Consider the following 17,561-nt stretch of genomic DNA (forward strand, 5'->3'; position numbering starts at 1 on the left):
TATACGGATGGAGCCGGGGGTAACTGGGATGAATTACAACGCTTTGAGCGATCTTGCAGGCTTTATTCTTCTCAAAGCTCCGGGGCTGGGATTCCAGCGCAGGGGGGACTGTCGGCTCGGACGCTGCTGCGATCGCTGCACCGAGGGCACGAGTGTCTGCTCGGTGACGGAGGGGCCGGTTCTGGCAGCAGCCGGTCCTGGATATTTGCTTCGCATGCACTAAACTGCTCAGTGCGTTACCAGTCTGCCCCGGACTTGATCCCGGCATTTCTCCACGAACGCTGTGAATGAGTTTCATGACAAGGACACCCACATGCACCCGCATATATACACCGAGGACTTTTTCCGTGTCGACGATTGAGCTAAACCAACCGGATTCAATGACTGCTACCAGGACGGAACATGCTCAGAGTAATTAAACTCCATTACCTTTTTTCTGTCCTGAGCTACTTGGCAGACAGCTTGGCTCTCAGTCAGCCCGGCAAGCTGAGCTTCCGGTGGAAAATTAAAAGCGGCCGCTGATCTATTTTTAATAATGTAAACAAGCCGTTAACAGAACAGCCTGTTAACGGGTTCAGATCGCATGGCAGTGAAAAGGTCAGAGCGGCCTGCAAGCTTTATCTCTGGGTCTGTGTTTGTGTGGCTGTGTGTGTGTCAGACTCCTGATTTAGTGAGATCTCCAGCAAGTCAGCAGAAGGGAGGAAAGTGACAAGGGCTCTAACTCCGGGGAAGAATTAAGTAGCTCGTAGCCTCCCTTTGTGTGTTTCATCGAGAGAGGGCGCCCCAGCCCGCTGCTCTTGCCTTGGGGACAATGAAGGGAACACGCAGTGGGAAAAAGGAAAGGAGGACTTGTGGCACCTTAGAGACTAACAAATGTATTTGAGCATAAGCTTTCCTGAGCTACAGCTCACTTCATGGGATGCAGCTGCAGGGGAAAGCTCGCTTTGCTCCCTTCGCCTTTCCCACTCGCGGGGCCCCATTCGAAAGTCACCTTCCCAACCAGGCCAGGGGGCAGCGCGCAGCTTTTCCAGCGAGGCCGCGGTTTGCCCCCCGCAGCCCGGGTGGCCGCTGTTTGCGGTAATGCATTCCAGGTGCCGGCCGCGCTGTCAGGATGATGGACGGTGAAGTCCCTTGTCCTGCCTCTCCCGACAGCTTGCCCGCAGCCCCATGTACATCAGACACATGCACACATCGCCTCGGCCGCTTCTTGCAACCGGCTCGAGGAAAACAGACCAGAACAACTGCAACAAAAATGGGTCTGATTCTTTCCTGTCCGGCTCTAAATGGCAACCCACTGATTGCAATGACAGGCACCCCTTCATGCGCTGCTTGTTTGTGTGTTTCTATGCTGGGTGCCCTTTTTAACAACTCTGGTCATTTACGTGCAGTCGCATAAATCTACCCCACCAGGCAGGGTCTTTCTGTCTTTCCGAGCTGGACACGCCCTGGTTTTCTCCTGGGGGCAATCCATTGCTAGAGGCGGTTTCTAACCTATTAGTGTGGACAGCCGTGGTAAATGGCAATTTCTAATTGATGTCCTTATTGTAAAGCACAGCTGGCTGTGTTAGAGCAATGCATACCCATGGGGAACTTGATTTTTTGCATAAAAATCCCTAGACCGTCCTTTGAGTGAAGACTTGTTCTAAGCGCGGGGGCGGGGCAGGGGAAAATAAATCCCCTCTTCCCAAAGAAACAAATATCAAGCACGGGAATCTAAAACCTGGGACATGTCCCGCATCACCTTCCTTTCTATATAGGGCCGATATGAAGTAGGTTTTTCTTAGCAGATAATAGAGCAAATGAAAGCTATCTTGAAGTCAATACACTGTCTATATGGATATTTTGCTGGGTTAATTTTAAGGGGTTGCACTCTCCAGGTATTTCAAGGGTCTGTTAAATCTTGATGCACGTGAATTTAGAGCTAGATAAGCCCTCCGGTCTGCAGTAGAAATAACACATCTTCTCGATGGAACTGGATCCTCTGTGGCCGTCTGAATAAGCCCGTGGGGGAAACGACGGTGCGGCTCTTAAATGGGCAAGGCTTTCTCTGAACTGCCAGGGAGTTTTGCCTGAATGAGGGCTGCACGCTGGGCCCCTGCGTCGGTGAGACACTCACCTCTGGCCGGGTTAGCAAAGAACCACTCATCCCGCGCGGGTTTCACACCGCTTGCACGCTTCTCCAAGGATGCGCAGGAGTTTCCGGGCTCCCGGAGCTAACGTGGGAAGAGATTTCTGCCTTCCCCGTCGCAGGGGGCTTTGGCGCACAGGTTTACACAGAAAACTAGAGAGCCCCGAGTGAGGTGGATGCGCGGGTGCATTCGCTGCTGGGCTCCCGTGCTACGAACAGCTTGTTTGTGGGTTCCAAAAATCCGCTTAGCGGATCATTTGCCGAAAAAACAAAGACGCGAGAGCAACTGAATTCTGGTTTGTTTGTTTTTTAGCAAGCACGGCTGGAAAGCTTCCTAACTGGAGTACTAGGGGCCGCTGCTCCGCTAATGACTTCGGCCAAACTCCGCCGGCAATCACAAGAGCCATAGCGCACCAGCAGCTGATTCCATAAAACTCTTCCCTGCGCCTTGTGCCGAAAAGCGGCTGGGGTCCTGGGGTCCCACATGCGAACGGGCTGCAGGAGCGGCCCTCGGCGTGTTCAGAATGAAAAAGCCGCCAGGATTTTGTAAGACACAAAAGCTTACCGAGTCCTCTTGCCACGGGTGCCCGGCGTCTATTTTATTCGTGGCTTGGCGACGATTTTAACGCTTAACCGCTTAATCATTTACAGTCGTCTAACTCTTCAATTAATTGGGACAGGTTTGTCTGGCTAAATATGGATCAGCTGCCTTTGTCCAAACACAGATACACATATATGTATCTGATTGTGTGCGTGCACACACAAGGCTATGTATAAACATAAAGTCTTAATTGTTGAATATAAACACATACACAGGCTTAATGGCTATCATCGCTAGGTCATGAGCTTTTGTGACTTCATACTGTAAGCATTTTGTCGTATATCATAGAAGTCAAAACAGAAATGGGGGGGGGGGAGTCTGTATTAACTATGCAACACCGCATAGATCAGCTTTGGGCCCTTGACGGAGGAAACCTCTCCGATGCAATGTAATGCTGCTCTCTTTTCCTTTCTGACCAGGAAAGGAAACTACTCCAGTATAACAATACAATCCCTGGTTCCAAACACACAGTGACACACATATGCAGTAAAGTTTCTTCTCCTTGGGGACTCATTGACCTCACATCACCCCTAGTTACTCCAGTGGCAACCCTTTGTGAAGTCAAAGGGATTCTGAGTCCCAACCTGCTCCCACTCAAGTCAATGGCGGGTTTTACTTTTGTCCTTAGCAGTGCCTCGCAACAGATGCTTTGTGGAGGTGCGTTCGAGCCATGCTGACATAAAGGTAGCGTGTTGCCGTATTAGAGGTATTGCTAAAGGGCTTCTCTGCGGGTTAAAAACAAAACCTTTTGGCGGGGGTGGGGGGGGGCACATCTACGCGGAATAGATCGGTCCGCGGTTCAGCAATGGGCATTTTTAAAAGTAAAAGCCCCCCACAAAGGGCCCGATGCTGAACTAACAGTTGTGGGAATTCAGCACCAATCAGGGCTCCGCAGGGCAGCGCTAGTGGCGGGGTGGAGGGGAGGGGGGGGAGGGGGTTCAGATCCTTCCATCAGAGAATAGTAGTCCCCCCCACCCACCCCCCAAATGCGTACCCCCCACCCACCCCCCAAATGCGCTCTGTTAATATCCCAGCTCTCCATGGCTACAACAACTCTATGGAGGAGATCTGTGATGGACGAACAGGCCGTTGAAGTCTTCGCTATGTGTGACAGTATCCGCCATAGGGCCTCCCTGTTAGAAGAGTTTTAGCATCTGAGAGTCAAAACCTGGTGACCAAACTCTGCCCAGTCTTGAACTGACCCCATCGCATTCCAGTTTCAGTGTTTCCTGAACACACTTTCTGTCTGTTACTTCCGTTTGTGCGCGCAACAACACAAAAATAAACCGTCTAGCTCTACTGAAATAGCGCTAAGGTTGGGAGATCTGGCCCTCCAGCGTAAGGAAATGCCAGAAGCCAAGGTTTTACCCGCCACATTAACTGGGACACCTTTGGCATCCTGTTTATTTTATGGACCGGCCCAACAACACAACAATATGGCAACGTTGACATTTAACACAAAGAAAAAGAGTGCGTCCAACCTGGCCAAGTAACTTCCCTATTTTTGGGCGTTTGATCTTGCCACTTTCATGTTGCATTAGTGCTTGGTTTTGTGTGTAATGTTTAAGGGAGGCAGGGGGCTTGCTGGAAGTTTAAAGGAAAGAAGAAAAAGGGAACCTGGAGGTAATTCGCCAGGGCAGAGGCGCTTGAAAGGCCCTTTCTCTTCAGCGAGCCGGCTTGCCTATCTTACAAACTGCAGGCTGGGCCAGTCGCGCTTGCCATTTTCTTTCTTCACAACAATTTGCTGATACAGTCGTCTACGCTTGTAAATTCCGGTCTCTTGGTTTACCTTGCACATCTTGAAGCTCCAGTGATTTTTACCAGCAAAATTTGCCATTTATTTGAGCCAAGTGAACCCGTAGCTAACTGCACATACATATGCAAGTCATCTGTTTTAATGCACACCTCTAGATTTACAGAATAAATAACTACTGGCCATGATGAGTGTGAAATTCTAGTCAACTCAAAACCTTTTTTCTAGCCAAGCAGACACTCATCCTCTTAGCGAGTCTAAATCCGCGTGAAGTTTCAAGTATCAAAAATCAGCCATTTTTATTCCAGCTCTAAATAGTATTCTTAGATTTTTGTTTTTAAATGGGAAACTATGTTCCCCACCATATGAAATCCCAAAACGTCTTAAAGGAACTTTGTCCAGCCTTTCCAGGGGAAAAATGGTATCTGTTGCAAATGAAAATGTGTGGACAAATTCAGCCCCCAAAGGCAAAGGCTTTTAGCAAGTTGTCAGCATGGTACCATAAGAAGATATTCCCGACAGTGTTTTGCAGAATCCACAGAGTGGGCATTAGCAGGTGCCTAACTAAAATGTGATGATCAGGTATTATTAATAAATAATAACTCACGAATCATTGACGGTGAGCGGTAATTCTGCACTGTAATGGTTTGAGTCATCCTTTTTTGAATATTCACATGCATAACCTCACAACTTTCTCCACAGTGAAAGGAGTGAAATTTATACTAGATTATATTCTTTGACGGTCACAATTTACTTGTGAAGGCTGCCACTGGGTTTTAAGCAGAAAAATATGCCCTATTAAAATCCTGTGTAAACTGACCCTGTGTACTAGCCTACAAGCATAGTTTTGGGGAAAATTCTGTTTGCTAGAGACCACACGGAAAACAGCAGGCTATGGTTTAGATTTTTTTTTAAATGTACGTCCATATATTACCCTGGATCTGTGCACAAGATGTTTGCACTTGATGATGGGAGATGCTACGTGACTCATAGTATGATATCCAGCGACTTGTGAGCTATTTGCACTGGGGAATAGTGGGATTTTGACACCACAGAGACATCAGCTAATCCCTATGCAGTTTATTTAAATTCATTTACGCGGGTACCTTAGTTCAATTGCTTAAATAGCAGTGAAAGCTGGTATGGAAAGTGGTGTATGTACTTGCGACACAGAGCGCTGGGTGACATCCCAGCGTTACACAGTCACTACCCAGCAATGAGTTGTTGTTCCCTACAGCTTGCGAGTTACTCACCTGGCTTAGGGGTTGTGTCTTGGACCTGAAACGTGCTGAGGTTCAATGAATTGTGGTGAGTTTTTGGCTACGCCCTACCCCAGAAACCAGGTGAATTTTGCCTGATTTGGGATATTAGTTTGGCATCAAGTGGTGCAGGACACCCTCCCCTCCTCCCCCGCCGCTTCAAAAAGCCCTCTTTGCCAACGGCCCCTGGGTAAGGTTCGGCCTTAACTTTTGACTCCTCCTGTGGGACTGAGGGGTTGTGTCTGGTGGCCTTCTATTGCACCCTCACCATCTCTCTTCAGGGAGGCTGCTGGTCCAGCCCTTCACCCTTCCTCTCTGCAGAGCCAGCTAGCAGAGTCCTTGCCCCACATATGACCACACATGGCACAAAGTTCCCATCTCCGTCCCCTCTGCCCCCTCAGCCAATAATATAAGGAAGCTTCCCCGGGAGGCTAGAGCTTTGCAGGTCCGGGATATGTTCTCCAGCACCACGGATGTGCCCATAACCGCCCTTTGACTCATTTTGGGGGCTGAGATGTCCTACATTATTACATCACGCTTTTGGGAAAGGGCATTTTTCAGCCTCCAGAGTGAGGGCAAGTTCCATGGGAAGCAACAGTAGCAGGACTGGAGAAGCACATCCTAGGCGTGCTGAGCATTCCCATTAGGGGGAGGGGGTCAGCTCCCCCGCGCCTGCAGATGTTCCTGCAGTGACAGAGCTAGTGCTAGGACCTATGGCGAGGGGTCTGCCTTCAACAGGTAGTTCACTGGAGGAGCCTGAGCATTACTGGTGTGGCGGCACTGAACTGCAACACTAGGTACAGGATGCATCCGATGAAGTGAGCTGTAGCTCACGAAAGCTTATGCTCAAATAAATTTGTTAGTCTCTAAGGTGCCACAAGTCCTCCTTTTCTTTTTGCGAATACAGACTAACACGGCTGCTACTCTGAAACTAGGGTACAGGAGTTAGTCTCCAAGGAGGCAATCTTCTCCCTTTCTTGCAGGACTGGAGGACGAGGTTGGGCAGTAAACCTGACTGTCCCAGGGCCGTGTCATCTGCACTCTCCTACCCCAGCAAGGGATGAGCTGAGCCCATTGCATTGCGCCTTAAACTGCACGGCAGACTAAACAGAGACCTTCTTCTCTCAACTGCGTTGTGCTTCGAAGCAGGGATAAGGAGGCAGGAGGAGGAGAAGCCCCAAGATCAGCCTGCGGGGTGGTGGGGGGCATAGCTTGGGTGAGTGAAGGGGAAAATAGACGTGTACATGGATATGCCGCTTTACAAACAATGAAGGAGCATTCCTTTCTGTCAATACGGGGGCAATCATGTGCGGCTGTCTGGGGCCTTGCAGATTGTTTAGCTCAGGCTACCTACCGCTCACAAGCAGGAAGCAGCCTATCCATTGGCTTAAACGATCTTTAAAACGTGAACCCCTAAAGGAAAAGCTGCGGTGATCTCAGGTTAAGGCCCCGATCCTGCCTCCCTCGAGCCCCCCACCCCGCGCTTCCTCTGGCAGCTCGTGGTAGCTCTGAGTGTGCCAGGAAGGTTCACCTGGGTGGGCACAGAAGGCTCCGCAAACCCTGGCCCCGCTGCTAGGTGGCGAAGAGGTCAGACAATGGCACTGCGTGCCCACTGGCGGCCTGCCGCCGAACCGTGCTCCAGAATGGCTCTGTCTGTGGCAACGCATCTAGCAGTTTGCGGTGGAGTTGGAGGGCCCGAGGATGGCGGGGTTGAGGCGGTAGCTGTTGGGATCCGCAATTACACAGATTCTCCGGGCAACAGAGAGGGGCTTGTTGTTGCAGCCTGTGACCACTGGTGTGTACTCTAGATCTAGTGCCCGGCGATGTACTCCAGTGGTTGAGCAGTAGTCACCGGGCACCATTCCTAGAACTTAAAGACCCCTTGTGTGGGGGCTATTCACTTGGGGGGCCAGAATGGAGCGCGCCTATCCTTTTCTACTCGACACTGTAGAAAATAGGATTTCTATTTACATTGTACCTCGCCGGGGAACCTCCTCTCTACCTGAGACTCAAGATGCAGGCTGTGCTTTAGCCTGATTCTACTCCTCAGAAAATACTGCACCTGGACTCACTGTAAATACTGTATCTATCCTGGATCTAAGATGTTGAGCTCAGTATCTCTGTCCTGTGTTTTCAACACGCAGCCCTGAAGGGGTGGGGGGGGGGAATTCTCATGGGCTACAAGTAACAAAGGAGAAGCAGAACAAAATACCGCTTCGCTGGGCCTTTAGATCCTATCGGTTGAAACAGTAAGAAAGATGTCAGACGAAAAAGCATTTCAATACTGGTGTTAATTGGGTCAAACTTTACAGAAATCGTTACATGTAGTCACACCAATTTTCCAACACTACACATATATTGCTGTTTGTCCCTGGACCTAGACTGACAAAGTGAAGGTTTCATTCCGGATCTTTTCGTTGCATTTAATGATTAATCCTTAAGGGAATATCCTGCGCTTTTGTATAAAGCAAACATAAAACAGAAGCCACTAATAAAGGTCGTTTTCTGAAGCCGCTAGAAATCCGAGCAGCAAATAATGTCTATATTGAATCAATGGCTGACTCGTGTTCGCAAAGATATAGTATTATGCTACCCCCAGGAGTTATTTACATTTGATGAAAAATCACTTTATGTAATTAAAAACATGCAGCTGCAATAAACGTTTCATCAATAGGTTCGCTGATTTAGCTAGACAGAGAGAGATCTGTCCTTTTCAAAAGAATTAGTGTAGATGACATTTCCTTCTTTTGCCGTAAGAAGTAGATTGACTCTCACATATAAGATAGTTGGTTTAATTTGCTGCTATTTTAAACTATTTTTCTCTTTATAACTGTAACACTAACTCTCAGGAGGACAAATTTAAGCTTAATGCAAAAATTTCCCCATCAACATAAAAGGACTAGTTTCTTTTATCCTTCCGGAAACAGCCAATCTTGCGCAATGGGATGAACCCTGAATTCAATATTAATTATAATTAATTGATTAATTATATTAATTATATTATATTATTATTTATGACATAGAATCTTTCGTTTGAGGTACTTTAAATGGAGACAAAAGGTATTTTTAATGGGGTGACCCGGTGTGAGAATCAGCACTAAAATCTGTGCTCTTTCCTCTCTGGGCCAAATGTATTACTTTACACGAGCTGGTTTTCTAACCGATTTCCTCTCCCTCCCTCCGCTCCCCCTCCTCAATTATTTGTAATTACAAGCCACATAAGCAATTAGACCCCTCGGGGCTAGATAAGTAAATTCGACAATAGTACTTTTTCTGACAAACCAAACGAACAGGTTGCAAGTTTAAATTCAGCAGAGTATCAGTCCGTAATGCCATAAATAAACTCTCATATCCATCTCCCCCATCCCCCAGTGAAATCGGAGTACAAATGTACTTTGCACTACAACTTTGGAAAACACCGTGAACCTAATTTCGGAATTGTTCAAAATATGGATCCAGGCACTTGGTTGATTAAGAAAACAATAACGGACACTGGAATCCACATCAAGGGACACCTTTGTTCTTTTATACGACAAATGAGTAAATATATGGTTAAAAAAGCAATAGCACAGGAGGAGTTCAGGTGAGTGCAATGGTGATGTGGAGCCCTCTTCATACCGGGGGAACCACGCAAGGCAAGTATGATTCCACATAGCTAGAGACAGAGGATTTTATTTGCTCCCAAAGGGACTTTTTTTTCATAAAGAAAAAGAATTAACCCATCTCTTAAATCGAGAATAATTGTATCCTGCCCAGTTTAAAATTTTAAATGGTAGCTAGCCTATAAACATACAATGGTTAAAAGTCTGGGCCTGCAGGCCAAAATGTTATTTAAAAAAATTGCTTGGAATTCACCTTTCAAGTCATATGCCATTAATCTCGATTTAATAAAGAAGCATTTTACATATGCACAGTCTCTACAATGTTCATATAAGAGGTGGAAGACAAAGATAGGAAAGCTGCTTGCTTGCTTTCCTAATGCCTTTCCTTCCACTATAAATCTCTTTCTGTTGAAGTACTCAGCAGACCTTCTCTGTCTCCTACAATCCCCATCTGTATACGCTGCAGCATTATTCAGAATCACATGTACTCTTGTTCCCCAAAGTGCATACATACCTCGTGCTATCTCACTTCACACTAGTCATTGTAGATAAACACCAAAAATGCTGAATCATGGGTTTCTGGCTAAGATACTAATCATTTTGTTTTAAAAGCGCCTCTCCTGCAGAGGGACTGCACAGTAAGAATTGAAATGCAATGAAATATCTATATTTTAAACGTATAAATATGATGTAAACCATGAAAAACCTTCCTATTGCTATAAAAGAGAAAATTAGAGGGGCTCTAATAGAAAAAAAAAAGAATAAATAATGGACCAACGACGATCATAATAAACAAACGTCTCAGCGGGAAATAGTTTTTTAAGGTGCAAAGTTCAACAGTTGGAAAGGATGAACTGAGATAATAGTCCAGAAAAGGAGTACTTGTGGCACCTTAGAGACTAACAAATTTATTAGAGCATAAGCTTTCGTGAGCTACAGCTCACTTCATCGAATGCTTATGCTCTAATAAATTTGTTAGTCTCTAAGGTGCCACAAGTACTCCTTTTCTTTTTGCGAATACAGACTAACACGGCTGCTACTCTGAAACCAGTCCAGAGAGACAAATTGCACACTATAGGAATTCATGGCGGGAAAACACTATCACCTACCCCCTATAAAATCCGTAAAAGTCTAGTAGTCTCCGTGTATCGGGATTTTGAATATATGGCTAAATTCTGCTAATTCCCGGCAAACCCACTGGAGTCAATGGGATTACATAGGTGTAAATAAAAGGAGAATTTTGAACATAGTCAAGGCCTGCTCCACTGAAGACTTGAAAAGACACACTAGGCTTTTTCCCCTCTGGATTGTGGGACATTCTTGATATACGATAGAGAAGTAGTAAAGGCCTAAAACTTCTTACACTTTTTCCTTGAAGTTCCCCTTTAAAGTAAAACGTAGAAAAATACGTGTACATGTACACGTTTGAATTCTGCATCATGGATATTTCCCTGTCCTGCTGGTTTTGTTGGGTTCTTCCTTTAGAGTCTTTGTGGCATGTTTTAAAGGCGTAATCTACTCATTTAGGATTTGGAATTGTCAGATCTGATTGTCTATCCCAGTTACCCTCAAAATCTCGCCGTATAGTTCTGTCTTCCCTTTCTGGAATACCTTGTGCAAGGGATATAGGTGAGGTACTTCAGCAAAGTCATTTCTTTTTGCCTTTGACTTAGTCAATGGCACATATCTTTCCACCTGTCAGGGCACAAATGTGAGGGAGACTCTCAGAAGGAACGCTACAAAGATAAATAACATTTTCTGCAGCCTCCGTGTTCTGAATGGCAAATCTGTTAGTCTCTAAGGTGCCACAAGTACTCCTGTTCTTTTTGCGGATAAGGACTAACACGGCTGCTACTCTGAAACCAGTGTTCTGAATCAGCACCTCTCTCTCTCGCGCGCGCTCTCTCTGTAGAACGGAAAGATAATTTATAGGATCATGCCCTGAAATAAGAATGTTGCAAGAACGCTCATCTGAAATGTTTCCGTTTTGTTTTTAAAACTACTTGAGGAACAATGTATTCCCGTAGATGGCGCTCTTACTAGGTGTTCTGGAAGGAACTGTAGAGATGGGGGAAATTACCTAGAAATTCCCAGTTGGTTACTGTAATCTAGTACAGAACAATAGAGGGATTGTTTTCATTTACTCTAAATTAATATAACGTGACAAATGCAAACCTGATTTAGAAAAGAATATGCTTTTAAAATCTGTCTTTTTGCTGCTTTATAGCCGTTAGAATTGCCTATTTCCCCTTAGAGACTACTCTGAAACCTATTTCCCCTTGTGTCTTTAACCAAAAATCCTCGTGCAAAGACAAATTAACTCAGCACTGAGCATTTAAGTCAAATGTTTTTTCACAAGGAAAGCCCTAATGAGGCACTGTCTGGTTTCCACGGGGTCTGCTAGGAACAAAGTGATTGAAAGGGCCAAAGAAACTAACACATCATTAAGACAAACCAACAAATGGATCTGGATACTCAAACTAGAATGCGAGGCAGTAATATCGCTGCCGTGATCCCGGATCACACCACCTAACACAAGTAACTAGCTCCTCCAGTAGCCTCGCCTTAAACACCCACAGCCTGATCCAAAGCCCACAGAAATCAATGGAAAGACTCCCACTGACTTCCATGGCTTTGGATTTGGCCTTAGCTGTAGCCACAGTGTCCGTGCAGCTGAAAGGGAAAGTGGCATCGATAAGCTTAGGGGGGCGATTCCCTCCGCGTGGACAATTTACAATTGAAAAAATAATGTTTTGGATTTATGTTACCCGTTTATTTTTCTTAAAGACATTACACAATGGAAAAGCCTGGTTGCGTCCTCATTGAAATCGAAGGGAGATTTGTCATTGCTTTCAGTGGAGGCGGGATGAAGTTCTAATGTAAAACGAATGTAAAACAAATGGGTCTGAGTGAGTTCTTCCCCCTTCCCCCTCTTTATTTTCCCATCTCTTTACTCATGGGGAATGAAACCAATTAACTTATTCGAGCGCTACCTGCTTGCTGCTCGCCACAAGGAGCCTTAACTTTCATCAACGTTGTACAGTACCTACAAACGGTGTGCCCGAGCACTGATCAAGGCGATCTATTACACACAATAACACGGCTGAAATGAACGAACCCCTATCAAATCGATATAGACTGGCCTTCCCAGGAGGGCTTTTAAGCTTCCTTCTCACTTACTTACAGCCACGATTCTACCCAGATCCCCTTTGGGACACTCTTTAAGGACATTACAAGAGGACTCTGGTTTAGGGCTGAGTAAGGAACCAGGCGATGGAAACCGTGAATCACAAAATCAGAAACTTCGGTCCTTGCACCGAGGTGGGACGAAATTCATCTTCGGTAGCAAACGCATCCGCAAGCCTGCAAATCCTGCAGCCCCTTCCTCGGGCAAGCATCCCACTTTGAAGTCAATGGGAGCTTTGCCCGAGCAAAGGCGGAACGATTTGGCCCCATACAGATGGCCTTCAGGAAAGCACAGGCTGAGGGCTCCCTACAAATCCTGCGAAAATCATATGCAACAAATTTACTCTTAAAAAGCGGAACAAATCCTCGGGGTTTTTTTAAAACAACCAACCCCTCGTGAGCTTGCAAAGTGCGCTTATTAGCCAAAGACCTTTACCCCCATAAATTATTTGACAAGAGGGAGAGAGACTCCTCATTTATTGGACGTTACTTTCCCCTCCATTTTGAACTTTGTGACTAAATAGATGAGTTTAAGATCCAATTCGATTTTGATTATTCTCCGAACCAGTTTTCTTCGCGTTGTAACACGAGGGTGGAAAATGCAAGGTTATTGCTCAGATCTGATCTGGTTTGTGCCTTTTGAGATGTCACTCAACAAAAGCTCATCATATCAAGTCGCATTATGACACTTAGCCCTGAAAGCTAATCGATTCCTAAATGGGGGGGGGTGAAGTATTTTTTCTTCAAAAAGGATGCTTAGGGGTCTGTTAAATCTTTAATTGTTACACCCCAGTCTTTGGAAATATTTGCTTATACATTTGAATACTAAATTGTTTTTAGTGAATCACGTGTGTATATTATCCATATACACTACTTTCCTCTAGGCACGTGTATACAAAGAGTGCACATGTATTCATTTTAAAACAAAGAAACTACACGTGTGCACATGTGTATTCCTCACTGATGCAAAGGTGACTGTAGTGTAGATTTCAGAGTAGCAGCCGTGTTAGCCTGTATCCGCAAAAAGAAAAGGAGTACTCGTGGCACCTTAGAGACTAACAAATTTATTTGAGCATCAGCTTTGGTGAGCTACAGCTCACTTCATCGGATGCATTCAGTAGTGTAGAGTAGAGCCAACAAGAGAACAAAAAATAATGAACTGAAACATGCAACCAGGTTTACTATTATTTTTTCCCCGCATGAAGGCCTCTCCCCAGAAGACTAAAAAGCCATCCCGGTGCCGTATTAACCAGAGCCAGTGAACTTCAGGTTTGTGGGAACTGAGTGATCACTGCAGTAAATGCCTAGTTTGCAGCGTTCCGACCAAGAGACGAACTCGATTTTGAAAATCTCCCCCTCTACACGATGTCGAAAGCCACTTTCAGCAGCAGGGGTCTGTCGGGGACTTTCTTTACGTGCATTTTGTCTAAAGACACCGGAAGTGGATTAGTACCTCGGAGCACTCTGTGAAAACACCGAGCTCGGGGAGTTGCCAGGCTGCAGCCGAAAGACTAGCGAGGCCCTGTGCGATTCCACAGCAAGACCCTTTGATCAGATCGCGCGGGTTCGCAAGGTGTCGTCCGCTCTGCGTGTGCGCACTTCCGCAGCATGCTGGCAGCCAGAGAGGTTGCGCTTGGAAGGGATTTCTCACTATCTCAAGCACGGTACAGTGCCCGAGATCCCGCGACCATGCTGCGAGAGACCTGCTTTTACCCCCCCCCCCCCCCCCACACACACACACATACACACACACAGAGGTTAGCTATCAGAGTAGCAGCCGTGTTAGTCTGTATTCGCAAAAAGAAAAGCAGTACTTGTGGCACCTTAGAGACTAACAAATTTATTTGAGCATAAGCTTTCGTGAGCTACAGCTCACTTCATCGGATGCATCCGATGAAGTGAGCTGTAGCTCACGAAAGCTTATGCTCTAATAAATTTGTTAGTCTCTAAGGTGCCACAAGTACTGCTTTTCTTTTAGAGGTTAGCTAGTGAAACTTGAAGGCCATTTAAACGCTAGTCATTCCGGTCACTGGCGAAGCAAATGTTCACACTATGAACTCATCGCAAGCCATATCCTACAGAAAATGCCGAACATGAAGGGGAGGCGCTGTTTACACCGGTATTTAAAGGAAAAGTCCCGCTTTATATCTCACTGTAGATATATTTTTAATTGCCTCTGCGACCAGACACAACAACATACAGTCCCACTGGATCAGGGCTCGGTCGCTTTTCTAATGTGTTGGCAACACACTTTTTTTTTTTAAGGGTTCAAAGTGTTGTATTCCTGTTCGCTAAAAATTACCAGCCCTGTTTATTCATCTGCACACTGTGGGCATATTTACACCACTCTCCCACTGACAATGAGAAAACCGAAGGTGTGGCTTTCCCCCCTGCACCTGAGAAAGCTAACCGGAGCACAGGTTTGCCTTGCCTTTCTCCCGGCACCAACCCTGTCGAAAGACTCCACAAACGCTCCCACAGGCCTCCCCCGTCCCCAACCCCGGTTGCTTGTTTTTGTGGAGTTTGTAATAACATTGCTCCTGGGGCAGCTTTAGGAAAATGTCTGTTCGGAGATCCCAAATACACACGCATCCTTGTTAGTTTCAGCGAGCAGTGGCTGGGTGAAGTGTGCCCTTTTGATTGTGTAAATCAATCGTCCTGAGTAGTATTTCACTGCAATAAGCTCACTCCCCGGCATGAATATAATATCTATGTGTCTATATATGCTCCAGGAGTTTCAGTATTAGCGGAATGACACTACATGCACGCTTTTTCTCTGTGGCCCCATGACATCCAGCCTTTAAAACACACATACAGGGGGCTTTGTCCTTTCTGAAGGTCAGATTTAGGCATTTTATGTACAGAAATGTTCTACTTACCATCCAGTTATCCCTATTTGAAGGCGTGCTTTTCAATCGCTACGTTTATGGGGGGAGGGGAGTTGGAGGGGATTTAGTTTCTGTCAAAAGTCAACCAACACATAATGAACAATTAAAAGCAATTTTAAATGGATCGCTGGGGTGATTGTTTTAATTTACTTAATTTTTAATACGGTTGAAAAGTTTGGTATTTAAATCTCATTTAAACAACAAGTTTCAGAGTAGCAGCCGTGTTAGTCTGTATTCGCAAAAAAGAAAAGGAGTACTTGTGGCACCTTAGAGACTAACAAATTTATTTGAGCATAAGCTTTCGGCTGTAGCTCACGAAAGCTTATGCTCAAATAAATTTGTTAGTCTCTAAGGTGCCACAAGTACTCCTTTTCTTTAAACAACAAGGATTCCGGTGGCACCTTAAAGACTAACAGATTTATTTGAGCATAAGCTTTCGTGGGTAAATATCTTAGTCTTTAAGGTGCCACCGGACTCTGTTGTTTTTGTGGACACAGACTAACACGGCTACCCCTGATAAATCTCATTTGGTGTCTGTTGAAATGTCATGGTGGAGAAAAGTATCTTTTTAAAGCAATGCACATAGATTCCGGCTGAGATCTCTACAGAAAATGGTAGACTGACAGTGTGAGTTTGGATGTGTCTTGTGTCACATATGTCTGGGTTGCCATTCAAAACTAAGCAAGCCCCAACCATCTAGTATGAGGGATTGATGTGCATTTGGTCTTTAGTAGCCAGAGCAAATTCTTCGTGCAATTCCAAGTGGAGGAAAGATCTCGAGTGAAAACAGGAGGGAAATGCATTCACTAACAGTCTGCTCGAACTCCCATTGAAATCACGGGGAGATTTGCCATTTACTTCAGTGACTTTATCCTGTTCTAAGTCACCGGAGTTTAGGTGAGTAAGGACTCCTGGATTGCTTCTCGGTACCAAAGATATCGATGAAGGCCCTTCCCAAAGGCAGTCATTGCCAGTGTGTTTATGGCTGCCCTTATCCGTCCCTATTACTGAAAGATGGATCCAACCAGGAGGCCAGATCCTGCATGCCCTGTGACCTCCAAACGCCCATTGACTGCCATGGGAGTTTCGCCCGAGTTCGGCTAGCAGGACTAGATCCTAAATTTGTAATTGAGAAGGCTCAGACTTAAGACAGGCGGGGTGGGGGGGACACTTCATTTTGGTAAAATAGGCTAAATCAGATAAATAGCAGCACCATGGAGTTAATCCACCAGCCACAGTGCATGGGAAAAGATGATAAGAAACATTGTCAGGCAGGCACTAGTGCTAATTCGGTACAACCTGTTTCCTATTTCCTATCGGAAATACATTAAAACAGGTATTGAGAACTGGACAACACAAAAGAGCAATGTTTAGCGAGACAAGACCACCACAGACAGCCTGGCTTAACTGTAGCTCAAGTGCTCAGCAGAGCAGACCCATGGAAGTCTTTACAGTATGATATTAGTATAATATATGCACAGACGCTGACCTTTCAGGGGAAACCATCCATTTAAACGCGGGGATCCCGTCAATAACCTGCGGGTGGCATGCAAAGAAAATCAGTGGTCAGTCTAACGTCTTCTGCAGATATAATATACAACAGCTCGGGCCTGATCTAAGGCACCCGCCAAACTCCTCTGGCTTTGAAACGGGAGCAAGATCCGGCTCGCACGTTTCTACAGCACGGTGCAATTAAAAAGAAACAGATTTATTGCATTAACCGGCCGCGTTTTCGCGTGTCACCCCTGCACATGCACCCACTTGGCGTTTCCGTTGTTATTAGGTGCGTGTGCTGGCTGCTTTTCTACCCCACCTCTCTCTTAACTGTTCCCAGTAAGATCCCTGGGATCAGCTCTGCTCTTGAACTGGCGCGTTGCACCGATGCAGGTTTGCCTAAATGGGACGCTCCGACTGCACAACTCCACTGGGAGCAATGGGGTTTATCCGCTCTTTGGTTCTAACAGCCACCTACATTCACAGTTATTCCGCTTGGGCGCCCCCTGCGCTTTCCCCCAGGCGCCCCACGGACTGATCTGACTCGAGCAAGAGCCACTTGTCCTGTTTTCTTTCCCGGGTGAAAGCCGGCTCATCTCAGCCCCACCACCGCGCCGCACAACTGCCGGGGAAACTTCCCAAGCGAGCGT

This window comes from Dermochelys coriacea, chromosome 6 (assembly GCF_009764565.3).
Source record: "Dermochelys coriacea isolate rDerCor1 chromosome 6, rDerCor1.pri.v4, whole genome shotgun sequence".
In the NCBI taxonomy this organism is placed as follows: Eukaryota; Metazoa; Chordata; order Testudines; family Dermochelyidae; genus Dermochelys; species Dermochelys coriacea.